The sequence below is a fragment of the Arachis hypogaea genome, chromosome 20 (genome assembly GCF_003086295.3).
Source record: "Arachis hypogaea cultivar Tifrunner chromosome 20, arahy.Tifrunner.gnm2.J5K5, whole genome shotgun sequence".
Lineage (NCBI taxonomy): Eukaryota > Viridiplantae > Streptophyta > Magnoliopsida > Fabales > Fabaceae > Arachis > Arachis hypogaea.
The window spans coordinates 94,698,953-94,713,521 of record NC_092055.1 but is presented as its reverse complement, the minus strand read 5'-3'; the positions used below and the strand labels follow the sequence as shown (position 1 = coordinate 94,713,521).

The 14,569-nt window shown below is 40.4% G+C and overlaps 2 non-coding genes across 2 annotated transcripts; both read left to right on the top strand.

Annotated features, from left to right (window-relative positions):
* The first annotated feature begins 2,607 nt into the window (after nt 1-2,607).
* On the top strand, nt 2,608-2,711 carry LOC112788556 (small nucleolar RNA R71). Its single transcript, XR_003195916.1, has one exon. It is a non-coding gene; the product is annotated as a small nucleolar RNA R71 (small nucleolar RNA).
* A 6,027-nt stretch (nt 2,712-8,738) lies between these two features.
* LOC112787834 (small nucleolar RNA R71) lies at nt 8,739-8,846 on the top strand. The gene has a single exon (XR_003195223.1). It is a non-coding gene; the product is annotated as a small nucleolar RNA R71 (small nucleolar RNA).
* The last annotated feature ends 5,723 nt before the right edge of the window (nt 8,847-14,569 follow it).

Here is a 14,569-nt window from a genome sequence, read left to right as displayed (position 1 = left end):
ACCAAATTGGTCTCTTGGCATCTTTTCAATACCAAGGCGAGGTGATGTAGGCAACTAGGAAAAGAATCTCCGAATACCGAGAAATCATCCATAAAAACTTCAATGAATTTTTCTATCATATCTGAAAAGATAGAAAGCATGCAGCGTTGGAAAGTTGCAGGGGCATTACATAATCCAAATGGCATGCGCCTAAAGGCAAACACTCCATACGGATAGGTAAATGAGGTTTTCTCTTGGTCTCTTGGATCAACCACTATTTGGTTATATCCTGAATAACCGTCGAGAAAACAATAATATGCGTGCCCTGCAAGTCTTTCCAACATCTGATCCATGAATGGAAGGGGAAAATGGTCCTTTCGTGTAGCCTCATTGAGTTTCCTGTAGTCTATGCACATCCGCCATCCTGTAACGGTCCTTGTAGGTATGAGCTCGTTCTTCTCATTGGTAACCACAGTGATCCCTCCCTTCTTTGGCACAACATGTATGGGGCTAACCCAAGGGCTGTCCGAAATTGGGTATATGACCCCTCCTTGCCAAAGCTTCATAACCTCTTTCTGTACCACTTCCTTCATGATTGGGTTCAGCCTTCTTTGGGATTGAATGGATGGCTTGGCATCATCTTCCAACAGTATTTTATGCATGCATATGGCTGAACTAATTCCCTTCAAGTCAGCAAGGGTCCATCCAATGGCATCCTTATGCTCCCGCAGCACCTTGAGTAGCTCGTCCTCTTGATCTTGACTAAGGGATGAATTTATGATCACTGGGTAGTTTTCATTTTCTCCTAGATATGCATATTTGAGAGTGGGTGGCAATGCTTTGAGTTCAGGTTTGGGTGCTTCTGATTTTTCGTTCCCTTCCTTTGGTGCATCTGGTATATGTATTTCTGCTGTAGCTACCTCTTCACTTGATTCAGATTCTTCCTCCACCAATCTCTCGTTCTCTTCAGGTTCATCTTCTTCAAAATTCTCCTGCACTTCATCCTCAAGTGCATCTAACCTCATGCATTCCCCCAATTGTTCCGGTGGATAACTCATGGCCTTGAACACATTGAATGTCATCTTTTCATTGTGTAATCTCAGGGTGAGGTCACCCTTTTGAACATCAATGACAGCTCCAGCAGTGGCCAAGAATGGCCTTCCCAAAATGATAGAGGTTTTGGCATCTTCCTGCATGTCCAGCACCACAAAATCTGCTGGGAATATGAAATCTCCTACTTTTACTAGCAAATCCTCTACTATCCCGTGAGGGAATTTGAACGACTGGTTTGCCAGTTGTAGAGCCATTTTTGTTGGTTTAGCCTCCTCAATTTTCATCTTTCTCATCATAGCTACTGACATCAAATTGATGCTGGCCCCTAAGTCACAAAGAGCCTTTTCTATTGTGATTTCTCCTATAATGCAAGGGATCTGAAAACTCCCAGGATCCTTCAGTTTCTGAGGTAGTTTATGCTGAATGATAGCACTGCACTCTTCAATTAGTATCACAGTCTCATTGTTCTTCCAACTTCTGTTCTTAGTCATTAGCTCCTTCAAAAATTTGGCATAAAGTGGCATTTGATCTATGGCTTCAGCAAATGGTATGTTGATTTGTAGCTTCTTGAAGATTTCCAAAAATCTCAAGAACTGGTTGTCATCTTCCTTTTTCTTCAATAGCTGGGGGTATGGAGCTCTTGAGACGTTCAGTTGAGGTATCTTTTTTTCTTTCTGCAAACTTGGCGTGGGGGGTTGCATTCTATCTTGCTCTTCTTCCTTTTCATTTGAGCCTTCTTCTTGTGGTTTTTGGGGATGTTCCTTCAGTTCCTTCCCACTCCTAAGTATGATAGCTTGACACTCCTCCCTTTTGCTTGAATGGGCATCATAGCAAAAATTGTGGTTAGGAAGCTGCTTAAACAGATAGCTGATTTGTGTCTCCAGTTTTGTGATGGCAGCATTTTGATTCTGCATGTTTGACTGCACTTCCTCTCTGAATGCTTTACTGTCTTGAATGTCTCTGCATATTCCTTCAATGAAGGTTTCAATCTTAGAGAGCTTGTCATCAATTGATGAGTGATTCGGAGCAGACGTGCTGTTTTGGTTTTGATAAGTATGTGGAGAAGTGTTGTTGTGGGGGTGTTGAGATGTCCTCTGGGTGAATTGCTTTTGATCTTGCTCACTTTCCCACCCAAAGTTCGGGTGATTTCTCTATCCAGGGTTGTAAGTCTTGGAGTATGGATCATAGTTTTTCCTTGGTGAATTCCCAATGTAGTTGGCTTGCTCCTGACTCCCCTCTGCTTCTTCGTTTACTCCTTCTTGTGTTGTTGATGAAGTGGAGATTGCTGCTACTTGGTTCCTCTCCATCTTCTTGGTGAGGTCAGCCAGCTGCTGGGTAATGAGCTTGTTTTGGGCCAACAGAGCATCTACATTGTTTAGCTCCATCACTCCTCTTGTGTTCCCTCTTTCGGAAGCATAGAAGTAGTCGTTTTCTGCTACTGTTTCAATAACATCTATGGCTTCCTCAATGGTCTTCTTCTTGTTCAAGGATCCTCCAGATGAATGGTCTACTGCCTTCTTTGACTCATAAGAGAGCCCTTCATAGAAAATGTGCAGCTGGACCCATTCGTTGAACATGTCAGGTGGACACCTCCTTGTTAAGTCTTTGAACCTCTCCCATGCTTCATACAGAGTCTCACCATCTTGTTGCCTGAAGGTTTGAACCTCAGCTCTCAGCCTATTGATTCGTTGAGGAGGGTAGAATCTTGCTAAGAATTTGTTCACCACATCCTCCTAAGTTGTCAAGCTCTCCCTTGGGAAGGATTCTAGCCACTTGGCTGCCTTGTCTCTGAGTGAGAAGGGAAATAAGAGCAGTCTATAGGTGTCAGGATGAACACCATTAGATTTCACTGTGTCACATATTCTCAGGAAGGTGGTCAAATGTTGATTGGGGTCTTCTTGAACACCTCCTCCAAACAAACAGTTGTTCTGAACAAGGGTGATGAGCTGTGGTTTAAGTTCAAAGTTGTTGGCATGGATTGTTGGCTTTTGGATGCTACTTCCATAATTGCCTGGGTTTGGATTAATGTAAGAGCCCAAAACTCTTCTATCCTCCCCAGCATGATTTGCTCCACCTCCTCTGCCATGGTTGTGAGTCTCTTCTTCATGATGATTTTCCATGTTTTCTTTCATGTTTGGTTCAAAGTATTCCTCAAACTGTTCCTCCTATTCTTCAGCACCAACTACTCGTTTTTCTTTTGCCTCCCTCCTTAGTCTAAGGAAGGTTCTCTCCGGTTCAGAATCAAAGGAAGTTGAAGCCTCGCTTCTTCTCCCTGTCATACAACCAACAAGTACAAGCAGAGAAAATAGGTGCAGACAGTATTTGTGTCAGAATTGCTGTTAGTTGTGGGTGATGCAATATATCAAACAGTTAATGGGTTAGCAAACAGAATTGAAAATAATAAAGAAAAAACAAAAGAGTAGAGGGAGAAGGGAAGAAGTATAACTAAAACAAAAAGTAAATCACTCAAACAGAAAATGAAATTCACAAAATAAAATGCTCAATCTAGTGATCTTCCAATCTAATCATTGTTGATGCACAATCAATCCCCGGCAACGGCGCCATAAACTTGATGCACGGAAAACTTGTCTCTCAACAAATCTCCCTTCGGCAAGTGTACCGAAGTTGTCGTCAAGTAAAAACTCACAATAGAGTGAGGTCGAATCCCACAGGGATTGATTGATCAAGCAACTTTAATTAGAAGAATGTTCTAGTTGAGCGAATCCAGGATTTGGGTTGAGAGTTGCAGAAAATAAAATGGCGGGAATGTAAATAACAGAAAAGTAAATGCTAGAATTAAAGGACTGGAAGTAAATGACTGAAAATAAATTGCAAATTGTAAATGGGAATGGGGGATTTGCTCATAAAAGTAAATGGCAGAAATTAAAGAGAATGGGTAAGATCAGAGATAGGGAGTTCATTGGGCTTAGGAGATGTTGCAATTCTCCGGATCAAGTTCATTTTCATCTCTTCCTCAATCAATGCACTCATTGATCTCCTTGGCAATCTTAAGTGATTGAATTACAATTTCTTGCAATTCAATCTCTCAAATCTTGATCAATAGCCAATTCCTTGGTCAATTGCTCATGAGAAGAGATGAAGTATGGTCACTGATTATACCACATGCATTTCCCAAATCAAGTATTGAGAGGGTTATAGTCACATACCCATCCAAACCCAATTTGGTCCAGCATGAGAAAGCATTTCTAGCTTGATCTCTTCATTCTTCTTTCAAGGTTCAAAAGAGATCCAAGTTTGAATAGCTTCTCTTCCAAGATAACTACTCAATTGGATGAAGATCGAAAGCTTTCAAGTAAAATCAAGAGGAAAGATAGAAGAAGAATAATGAAAATTAGTATTGGTCCATCAAATTACAACAGAGCTCCCTAACCCAATGAAAGGGGTTTAGTTGTTCATAGCTCTTGAAAATGAAAACAAAGATGGAGAATACATCATAAAACTAGAATTTGCAAAGAAAGTAAAATACAGAGAGTAGTTCTCTTTTTCCCAGCCTCCCGAGCTTCTTTACAATTCAAAGCTACTCCTATATATACTACTCTTCTCAGCTTCTAGTTTACTCTTCAAGTCTTGGGCCTTTGGATCTTGAGTTTGAAGCAGTTCTTTTCTTCATTTCGGCTTGGCTTTACTTGCAAAGAGAAAGTGCTAAGTGGGCAGAGACTTCAGCTCAGGACGTTAGGGGTGTTAATATTTAGTGAGAATATAAGTTCGAGAACGTTAGTGACACTTAATATTGTCACTAACGTTCCAATGCACCCCTTTGCCTTACGTTAAAACCCACGTTAACTAGGTTAACGTGGCTTTTAACGTTGCCTTGTTAATCCTTCGAGAACGTTAGTGACACTCAACATTGTCACTAACGTTCCAGTGTGCCCCTTCTTGTTTCATGTTAAAGCCCACGTTAACTAGGTTAACGTGGCTTCTAACATGGTCCTTGCCAACCTTCGAGAACGTTAGTGACACACAACATTGTCACTAACGTTCCAATGTGCCCCTGGGTCTCACGTTAGAGTCCACGTTAACTAGGTTAACGTGGCCTCTAACGTAGCCATCTTTAACCATCCCAACGTTAGTGACAATGTTGAGTGTCACTAACGTTGGCTCATCCTTCTTTCCTCATCATTAGCTTCCACGTTAACTAAGTTAACGTGGAGGTTAACGTGACTCTTGGGGGTTGTGTGGTTGCTTCAACGTTAGTGACAATGTTGAGTGTCACTAACGTTGTCGACAACTCTTCATCCTTTACGTTAGTTCCCACGTTAACCAAGTTAACGTGGGAGTTAACGTGGTACTTTGCACCATAGGCCAACGTTAGTGACAATGTTGAGTGTCACTAACGTTGGCTTCTCTTCCCCCCCCCTTAACGTTAGAGGCCACGTTAACTAGGTTAACGTGGCTTCTAACGTGGCCACTTATGAGTAATTGCCAACGTTAGTGACAATGTTAAGTGTCACTAACGTTGGCTCAACTTCTCTTCTCCACGTTAGAGTTCACGTTAACTTAGTTAACGTGACTCTCTAACGTGGGCATTGATGGCTTTTTGAGAATGTTATTGGAAATCACTTTTCTCATTAATCTTGCAAGTTACCTCCCCTTTTCTTGCTTCCTTTTTGGTCCTGAAATCAAGCAATAAAGTGCATCAAAGCTCTAGTCCAAGTCATGAGTAATGCAACATAATATTTGTCACTAAACTTATGCAAAATCCTCATGAAATTATGTAAAATGCACAATGTATGCTTGAATCAAGGCATAAGTGAATATTTACCCAAAACTAGCTTATTTCCTAAAGAAATGTATGAAACTATCCTAAAAACAGTAAAGAAAAGGTCAGTGAAACTGGCCAAGATGCCCTGGCATCACATAGAACTCTTGAACCATTAAGATCCTAACTTGTTGAATGGGTTGGTGAGAATTTCCCAACCTCTTCTTCGAATCTCATGTCGAATCTCCGGATATTCACCATTTTTGAGCTTGAAGGGGACCTCGGGGATCACCTTCTTTTTGGCCACGACTTCATAGAAGTGGTCTTGATGCACCCTTGAGATGAATCTCTCCATCTCCCATGACTCAGAGGTGGGAGCTTTTGCCTTCCCTTTTCTCTTTCTAGAGGTTTCTCCAGCCTTTGGTGCCATAAATGGTTATGGAAAAACAAAAAGCTTTAGCTTTTTCCACACCAAACTTAGAAGGTTTGCTCGTCCTCGAGCAAAAGAAGAAAGAAGAGAGTAGAAGAAGAGGAAATAGAGGAGATGGAGGGGGTTTAGTATTCGGCCAAGGGGGTAAGTGTTGTGTATGATGTATGAAAATGAAGGAGTGAAGATTGGTTTATATAGGGGTGGAGAGAGGGGTAGGGTTCGGCCATGTATGGGTGGGTTTGGGAGGAAAAGTGATTTGAATTTGAATGGTGAGGTAGGTGGGGTTTTATGATGGATGGATGTGGATTGGTGAAGAGATTATGGAGAAGAGAGTAGGATTTGATAGGTGAGGGGTTTTTGGGGGAGAGGTATTGAGGTGATTGGTGAAGGATATTTGGGGAAGGGTGTTATGGGAAGGTGTGAAGAAGAGAGAGAGATGAGGTAGGTAGGAATCCTGTGGGGTCCACAGATCCTGAGGTGTCAAGGATTTCTCATCCCTGCACCATGTTAGCGTGTAAACGCCCCCTTGATTGCCAATCCTGGCGTTAAATGCCAGTTGCTGCCCATTTCTGGCGTTTAACGCCAGCTTTTCTCCCCTTTCTAGCGTTTAACGCCAGCTCTGTGCCCATTTCTGGCGTTAAACGCCAGTCTGGTGCCCATTTCTGGCGTTAAACGCCCAGAATGGTGCCAGACTAGGCGTTTAACGCCCATTCTTCTACCCTTACTGGCGTTTAAACGCCAGTAAGATTCTCCTCCAAGGTGTGCTATTTTTTAATACTATTTTTCATTCTGTTTTTGCTTTTTTAGTTGTTTTTGTGACTTCACATGATCATCAACCTACAGAAAACATAAAATAACAATGGAAAATAAATAGATATAATAAAATTGGGTTGCCTCCTAACTAGCGCTTCTTTAATGTCAATAGCTTTACAGTGGGCTCTCATGGAGCCTCACAGATACTCAGAGCATGATGATTGCCTCCCAACACCAAACTTAGAGTTTGAATGTGGGGGCTCTATTTGACTCTGCATTGAGAGAAGCTTTTCATGCTTCCTCTTCATGACTACAGAGGTAGATCCTTGAGCTTTAAATACAAGGGAGTCCTCATCTACTTGAAGGACTAATTCTCCTTTGTCAACATCAATCACAGCTTTTGCTGTGGCTAGGAAGGGTCTGCCAAGGATGACAGATTCATCCATACACTTTCCAGTGTCTAAGATTATGAAATCAGCAGGGATGTAGTGGCCTTCAACCTTTACCAAGATATCCTCTACAAGTCCATAAGCCTGTTTTCTTGAATTGTCTTCCATCTCTAATGAGATTCTTGCAGCTTGTACCTCAAGGATCCCTAGCTTCTCCATCACAGAGAGTGGCATGAGGTTTATACTTGACCCCAGGTCACACAGAGCCTTCTCAAAGGTCATGGTGCCTATGGTACAAGGTATTGAGAATTTCCAGGATCCTGTCTCTTCTGAGGTAACCTCTGCCTAGTCAAATTATCTAATTCTTTGGTGAGCAAGGGGGGTTCATCCTTCTAAGTCTCATTACCAAATAACTTGGCATTTAGCTTCATGATTGCTCCAAGGTACTTAGCAACTTGCTCTTTAGTAACATCTTCATCCTCTTCAGAGGAAGAATACTCATCAGAGCTTATGAATGGCAGAAGTAAATTCAATGGAATCTCTATGGTCTCAGTGTGAGCCTCAGATTCCCATGGTTCTTCATTAGGGAACTCCTTGGAGGCCAGTGGAAATCACTGCCTTTCCTTCCTCTATGCATTCAGCCATGTGGGACGTGTTTATGGCCTTGCATTCTCTCTTTGGGTTCTCTTCTGTATTGCTTGGAAGAGTACTAGGAGGGAGTTCAGTAACTCTTTTACTCAGCTGACCCACTTGTGCCTCTAAATTTCTAATGGAATACCTTGTTTCAATCATGAAACTTAAAGTGGTCTTAGAGAGATCAGAGACTACAGTTGCTAAGTTAGAGTGGCTCTGCTTAGAATTCTCTGTCTGTTGCTGAGAAGATGATGGAAAAGGCTTGCTATTGCTAAATCTATTTCTTCCACCATTACTGTTGTTGAAGCCTTGTTGAGGCCTCTGTTGGTCCTTCCATGAGAGATTTGGGTGATTTTTCCATGAAGGATTATAGGTGTTTCCATAGGTGTTCTCCTATGTAATTCACCTCTTCCATTGCTGGGTTCTCAGGATCATAAGCTTCTTCTTCAGATGAAGCTTCTTTGGTACTGCCTGTTGCTGCTTGCATGCCAGACAGACTCTGAGAAATCATATTGACTTGCTAAGTTAATATTTTGTTCTGAGCCAATATGGCATTCAGAGTATCAATCTCAAGAACTCCTTTCTTTTGATTTGTCCCATTATTCACAGGATTCCTTTCAGAAGTGTACATGAATTGGTTATTTTCAATCATCTCAATGAGTTCCTGAGCTTCTACAGGCGTCTTCTTCAGATGAAGAGATCCTCCAGCAGAGCTGTCCAATGACATCTTGGACAGTTCAGATAGACCATCATAGAAGATACCGATGATGCTCCATTCTGAAAGCATGTCAGAAGGACATTTTCTGATCAGTTGCTTGTATCTTTCCCAAGCTTCATAGAGGGATTCACCTTCCTTCTGTCTGAAGGTCTGGACTTCCACTCTAAGCTTACTCAATTTTTGAGGTGGAAAGAATTTGGCCAGAAAAGCACTGACCAGCTTTTCCCAAGAGTTCAGGCTTTCCTTAGGTTGTGAATCCAACCATATTCTAGCTCTGTCTCTAACAGCAAATGGAAAAAGCTTAAGCTTGTAGACCTCAGGATCAACCCCAGCCTGTAGACCTCGGGATCAACCCCATTGGTCTTGACAGTGTAATAGATTTGCAAAAATTCAGCCAAAAACTGATGAGGATCTTCCAATGGAAGTCCGTAGAACTTGCAATTCTGTTGCATCAGAGAAACTAATTGAGGCTTAAGCTCAAAGTTATTTGCTCCAATGGCAGGGATAGAGATGCTTCTCCCATAGAAGTCAGGAGTAGGTGCAGTAAAGTCACCAAGCACCTTCCTTGCATTGTTGGCATTGTTGTTATTTTCGGCTGCCATGGCTTCTTCTTGTTTGAAAATTTCTGTTAGGTCCTCTCCAGAGAGTTGTGCTTTAGCTTCTCTTAGCTTTCTCTTGAAGGTCCTTTCAGGTTCAGGATCAGCTTCAACAAGAATGCCTTTGTCCTTGCTCCTGCTCATATGAAAGAGAGGAGAAGAAAGTATGGAATCCTCTATGTCACAGTATAGAGATTCCTTGAGGTGTCAAAGGAAAAGAAGAATAGAAGGAGGAGGTAGAGAGGAGAGAATTCGAATTGCACATTGAGGAGGAGTGTTAGTCCCTTAAATAAAAGGATGTGAGGAGGGGGAAAATTTTTGAAAATAAATTTTTAAATAAAACTAAAAATTTTAAAATAATTTAAAAAAGAATTTTGAAAAAGTGGTTGATGATTTTTCGAAAATTAAAAGTGAGAAAGTAGTTAAGTGATTTTTGAAAAAAAATTGAAATTAAGAATCAAAAAGATATGATTAAAAATTATTTTTGAAAAAGATGTGGTTGAGGAGATATGATTGAGAAAATATGGTTTTAAAAAGATTTGATTGACAAACAATTAAAGAGATTTGATTTTTAAAATAAATATCTTGGCTAACAAGAAATTTAAAAGATATGATTCTGAAATTCAATTATTGAACCTTTCTTATTAAGGAAGAAATTTTTGAATCACATCTCTAATTGTTAGCAAGAATTTTCGAAAATAGTAAAAAAATTGGAAAGGATTTGATTTTGAAAAGATATGATTTGAAAAAGATTTGATTTTGAAAAATTATGAAAATTTGAAAAAGATTTGAATTAAAAACAAAATATTCCCTCTTGTGCCATCCTAGCGTTAAACGCCCAGAATGGTATCCATTCTGGCGTTTAACGCCCAAAATATTACCCTTTTGGGTGTTTACGCCCAGCCAGGTACCCTAGTTGGCGTTTAAATGCCAGTTTTCCTTCCTCACTGGGCGTTTTGAACGCCCAGCTTTTTCTGTGTAATTCATCTGCAACATGTTCTGAATCTTCAATTCTCTGTATTATTGACTTGAAAAGACATAATTTTGAAATTTTTTTTTGAATTTTTTTAATGATGAGAAATAATCAAAATGCAACTAATCATGGAAAACTAAGATCAAATAAACAATGCATGCAAGACACCAAACTTAGAAATTTTCATATTAGAGACACTAACAAATTGAGAATACATATGAAAAATAACAAAACACACAGAACAAGAGAGATTAAAGATCAGAGCAAGGAAATCATCAAGAATAACTTGAAGATTAATGAAGAACATAATGCATATATTCGAAAATTGCAAGAAATTAAATAAAACATGCAGGACACCAAACTTAAAATGGACACTAGATTCAAACAAGAAACATAAAAATTTTTTGGTTTTTATGATTTTATTAAATTTTTTTTTGTAATTTTTTGAAAATTATTTTGAAAAAGATAAAATAATTAAACTCAAAATTTTTAATCAGAATTCTAGGAATCATGCAATATTAATCTAAAGCTTCAATCTAAAAAAGATTAGACATGGCTAGCCAAGCTTCAGCAAGACATTACATACAACAGCCAAATTGATGGGAATCAATTAGCTTTTGTGATGATCAAAGCATCATCTGAAACTCTAGAATTCATTCTTAAAAACTCTGAAGTCATAGAATAATTTATTTTTTTAAAAATTTTTTCGAAAATAAGAAGAATAAAAACAAAGAACTTAAAATTAAAAAAATAAAATTACCTAATCTGAGCAACAAGATGAACCGTCAGTTGTCCAAACTCGAACAATCCCCGGCAACGGTGCCAAAAACTTAGTGCACGAAATTGTGATCTCTAAAATGACGCCAACAACTTGGTACGCACGAATATAATCTCAACTCTTTGTCACAACTCCGCACAACTAACCAGCAAGTGCACTGGGTCATCCAAGTAATAAACCTTACGTGAGTAAGGGTCGATCCCACGGAGATTGTCAGCTTGAAGCAAGCTATGGTCATCTTGTAAATCTCAGTCAGGCGGATTCAAATGGTTATGAAGTTTAAGATAATTAAAATATGAATAAAACATAAAATAAGATAGAGATACTTATGTAATTCATTGGTGAGAATTTCATATAAGCGTATGAAAATGCTTTGTTCCTTCTGAACCTCTGCTTTCCTATTGCCTTCATCCAATCATTCATACTCCTTTCCATGGCAAGCTTTATGTTGGGTATCACCGTTGTCAATGGCTACCTCCTGTCCTCTCAGTGAAAATGGTCCAAATGCGCTGTCACCGCACGGCTAATCAGCTGTTGGTTCTCGATCTTGTTGGAATAGGATCCATTAATCCTTTTGCGTCTGTCACTACGCCCAACACTCGCGAGTTTGAAGCTTGTCACAGGCATCCCTTCCCAGATCCTACTCGGAATACCACAGATAAGGTTTAGACTTTCCGAATCTCAGAAATGGCCGCCAATAATTCTAGCCTATACCACGAAGGTTCCAATCTTAGATTAGAAATCCAAGAGATACACATTCAAGCTTGTTTGCATGTAGAACGGAAGTGGTTGTCAGGCATGCATTCATAGGTGAGAATGGTGATGAGTGTCACATAATCATCACATTCATCATGTGCTTGAGTGCGAATGAATATCTTGGAGAAGAAATAGGCTTGAGTTGAATAGAAAAACAATAGTACTTTGCATTAATTCATGAGGAACAGCAGAGCTCCACACCTTAATCTATGGGGTCTAGAAACTCCACCGTTGAAAATACATAAGTGAAAATAGTGGTCATTGGCTTCGGCCCCAGAGGGGGAACCAGAATAACCAAGATGAAAATACAATAGCAAAAGGTCCTATTTATAGAGAACTAGTAGCCTAGGGTTTACAGAAATAAGTAATTAATGCAGAAATCCACTTCCGGGCCCACTTGGTGTGTGCTTGAGCTGAGCTTTGAAAATTTCACATGTAGAGTCTTTTCTTGGAGTTAAATGCCAGCTTTGGTGCCAGTTTGGGCGTTTAACTCCAGCTTTTATGCCAGTTCTGGCATTTTGACGCCAGAATTTTTATGCTGACTTGGAACGCCAGTTTGGGCCATTAAATCTCGAGCAAAGTATGGACTATTATATATTTCTAGAAAGCCCAGGATGTCTACTTTCCAATGCAATTGAGATCGCGCCAATTGGGCTTTTGTAGCTCCAAAAATTCAACTTCGAGTGTAGGGAGGTCAGAATCCAACAGCATCTGCAGTCCTTTTTCAGCCTCTGAATCAGATTTTTGCTCAGGTCATTCAATTTCAGTCAGAAAAATACCTGAAATTACAGAAAACACAAAAACTCATAGTAAAGTCCAGAAATATGATTTTTATTTAAAAACTAATAAAAATATAATAAAAAGTAACTAAAACATACTAAAAACTACCTAAAAACAATGCCAAAAAGCGTATAAATTATCCACTCATCAATGTTGCTCCTTCAGGAGTTTGATATTGAGATAAAAGATAGGAAAGGGTCAGAGAATCAAGTAGCTGACCATCTCTCCAGAATTGATCCTGAAGCAGGAGTACAACCACCCACGGCTGTGACTGAGACGTATCCGGATGAGCAGTTGTTCCTCATTCAGCAGGCTCCATGGTTTGCAGACATTGCAAACTATAAGGCCATGAATTTTATTCCAAGGGAGTACAGTAGGCAACAAGTGAAGAAGTTATTGACTGATGTAAAGTACTACATTTGGGAGGAACCATACCTTTTTAAAAGGTATTCAGATGGAATCATCCGGAGATGTGTCCCAGATGAAGAAAAATAGCAGATTCTTTGGCACTGTCATGGTTCTGAGTATGGAGGCCACTTTGGTGGTGAAAGGACAGCTACAAAGGTCCTTCAGAGTGGGTTTTACTGGCCGACTCTCTTCAGAGACTCAAGAGCATTTGTGAAACACTGTGACAGATGTGAAAAAGCCACAAATCTTCCTGCCAACCATGAAATGCCACAGCAGAAGATCCTTGAGGTTGAGTTGTTTGATGTGTGGGGTATTGATTTCATGGGACCTTTCCCACCCTCATATTCAGACAACTATATTCTAGTGGCAGTTGATTATGTGTCCAAGTGGGTGGAAGCTGTGGCTCTACCCACCAATGATGCCAAGGTGGTAATGAGCTTCCTTTAGAGATATATCTTTAGCCGGTTTGGTGTCCCAAGGACACTCATTAGTGATGGAGGAAGTCACTTCTGTAACAGACAGCTGGACTCTCTTCTGCAGAGATATAGAGTCCGTCATAAAGTGGCAACCCCTTATCACCCTCAGACAAGTAGACAGGTTGAAGTTTCCAACCGGGAACTTAAGAGGATTTTAGAGAAGACCGTCAGCATTTCAAGGAAGGACTGGTCTAGGAAGCTTGATGATGCTCTCTGGGCATACCGGACAGCCTACAAGACCCCCATTGGCATGTCCCCTTATCAGTTAGTCTATGGCAAAGCCTGTCATTTGCCAGTTGAGTTGGAGCATAAAGCTTACTGGACAATCCGATATCTGAATCTTGATTCAGAAGCTGCAGGAATCAAGCGAATGCTTCAGTTGAATGAGCTTGATGAATTCAGATATTCAGCCTATGAGAATGCCAAGCTCTATAAGGAGAAAACCAAGCTACTGCATGACAAGAAGATTGCCATCAGACTCTTTGAGCCAGGACAAAGAGTGCTTCTGTATAATTCAAGGCTCAAATTCTTTCCTGGGAAGCTAAAATCCCGGTGGTCAGGACGGTTTGTGGTTACCAGAGCTTCACCATATGGTCATGTGGAAATACAGGAAGAGAATTCTGACAGGAAATTTATAGTGAATGGCCAGAGGCTGAAGCACTATCTTGGAGGCGAGATTGATCGCCAGAGGTCCACTCATCTGCTGAACTAGCAGAACTGACGGTCAAGCTAGTGACGTTAAAGAAGCGCTTGTCGGGAGGCAACCTGATAAATTCGTATCCTTAGCTATTTTTTGCAGTAGTAGTTTTCTTCCTTATTTGATTTTTATTAAGTTTTTACTGTTTTTCAGATCATGCAGCTATTTTAGAACAGGAGCTGGAAAAAAAAGAGAGCACCCGATGCATAAGCGTCGCTGACGCGTACGTGTCAGATGGGTGTGCGTGAAAAATAAAAATGAATAGAGAGTTGGGTGGGAGTGGCGCAGGAATGATGCCTTTCGTACAAACAAGCCCACGCATACGCGTACCCCACGCGTGCGCATCATTGGTGATTTTGGCACTCCACGCGTACGCGTCACTGACGCGTATGTGTGACCTAGAAATTCGACGTAAATATGTGTTTGGGCA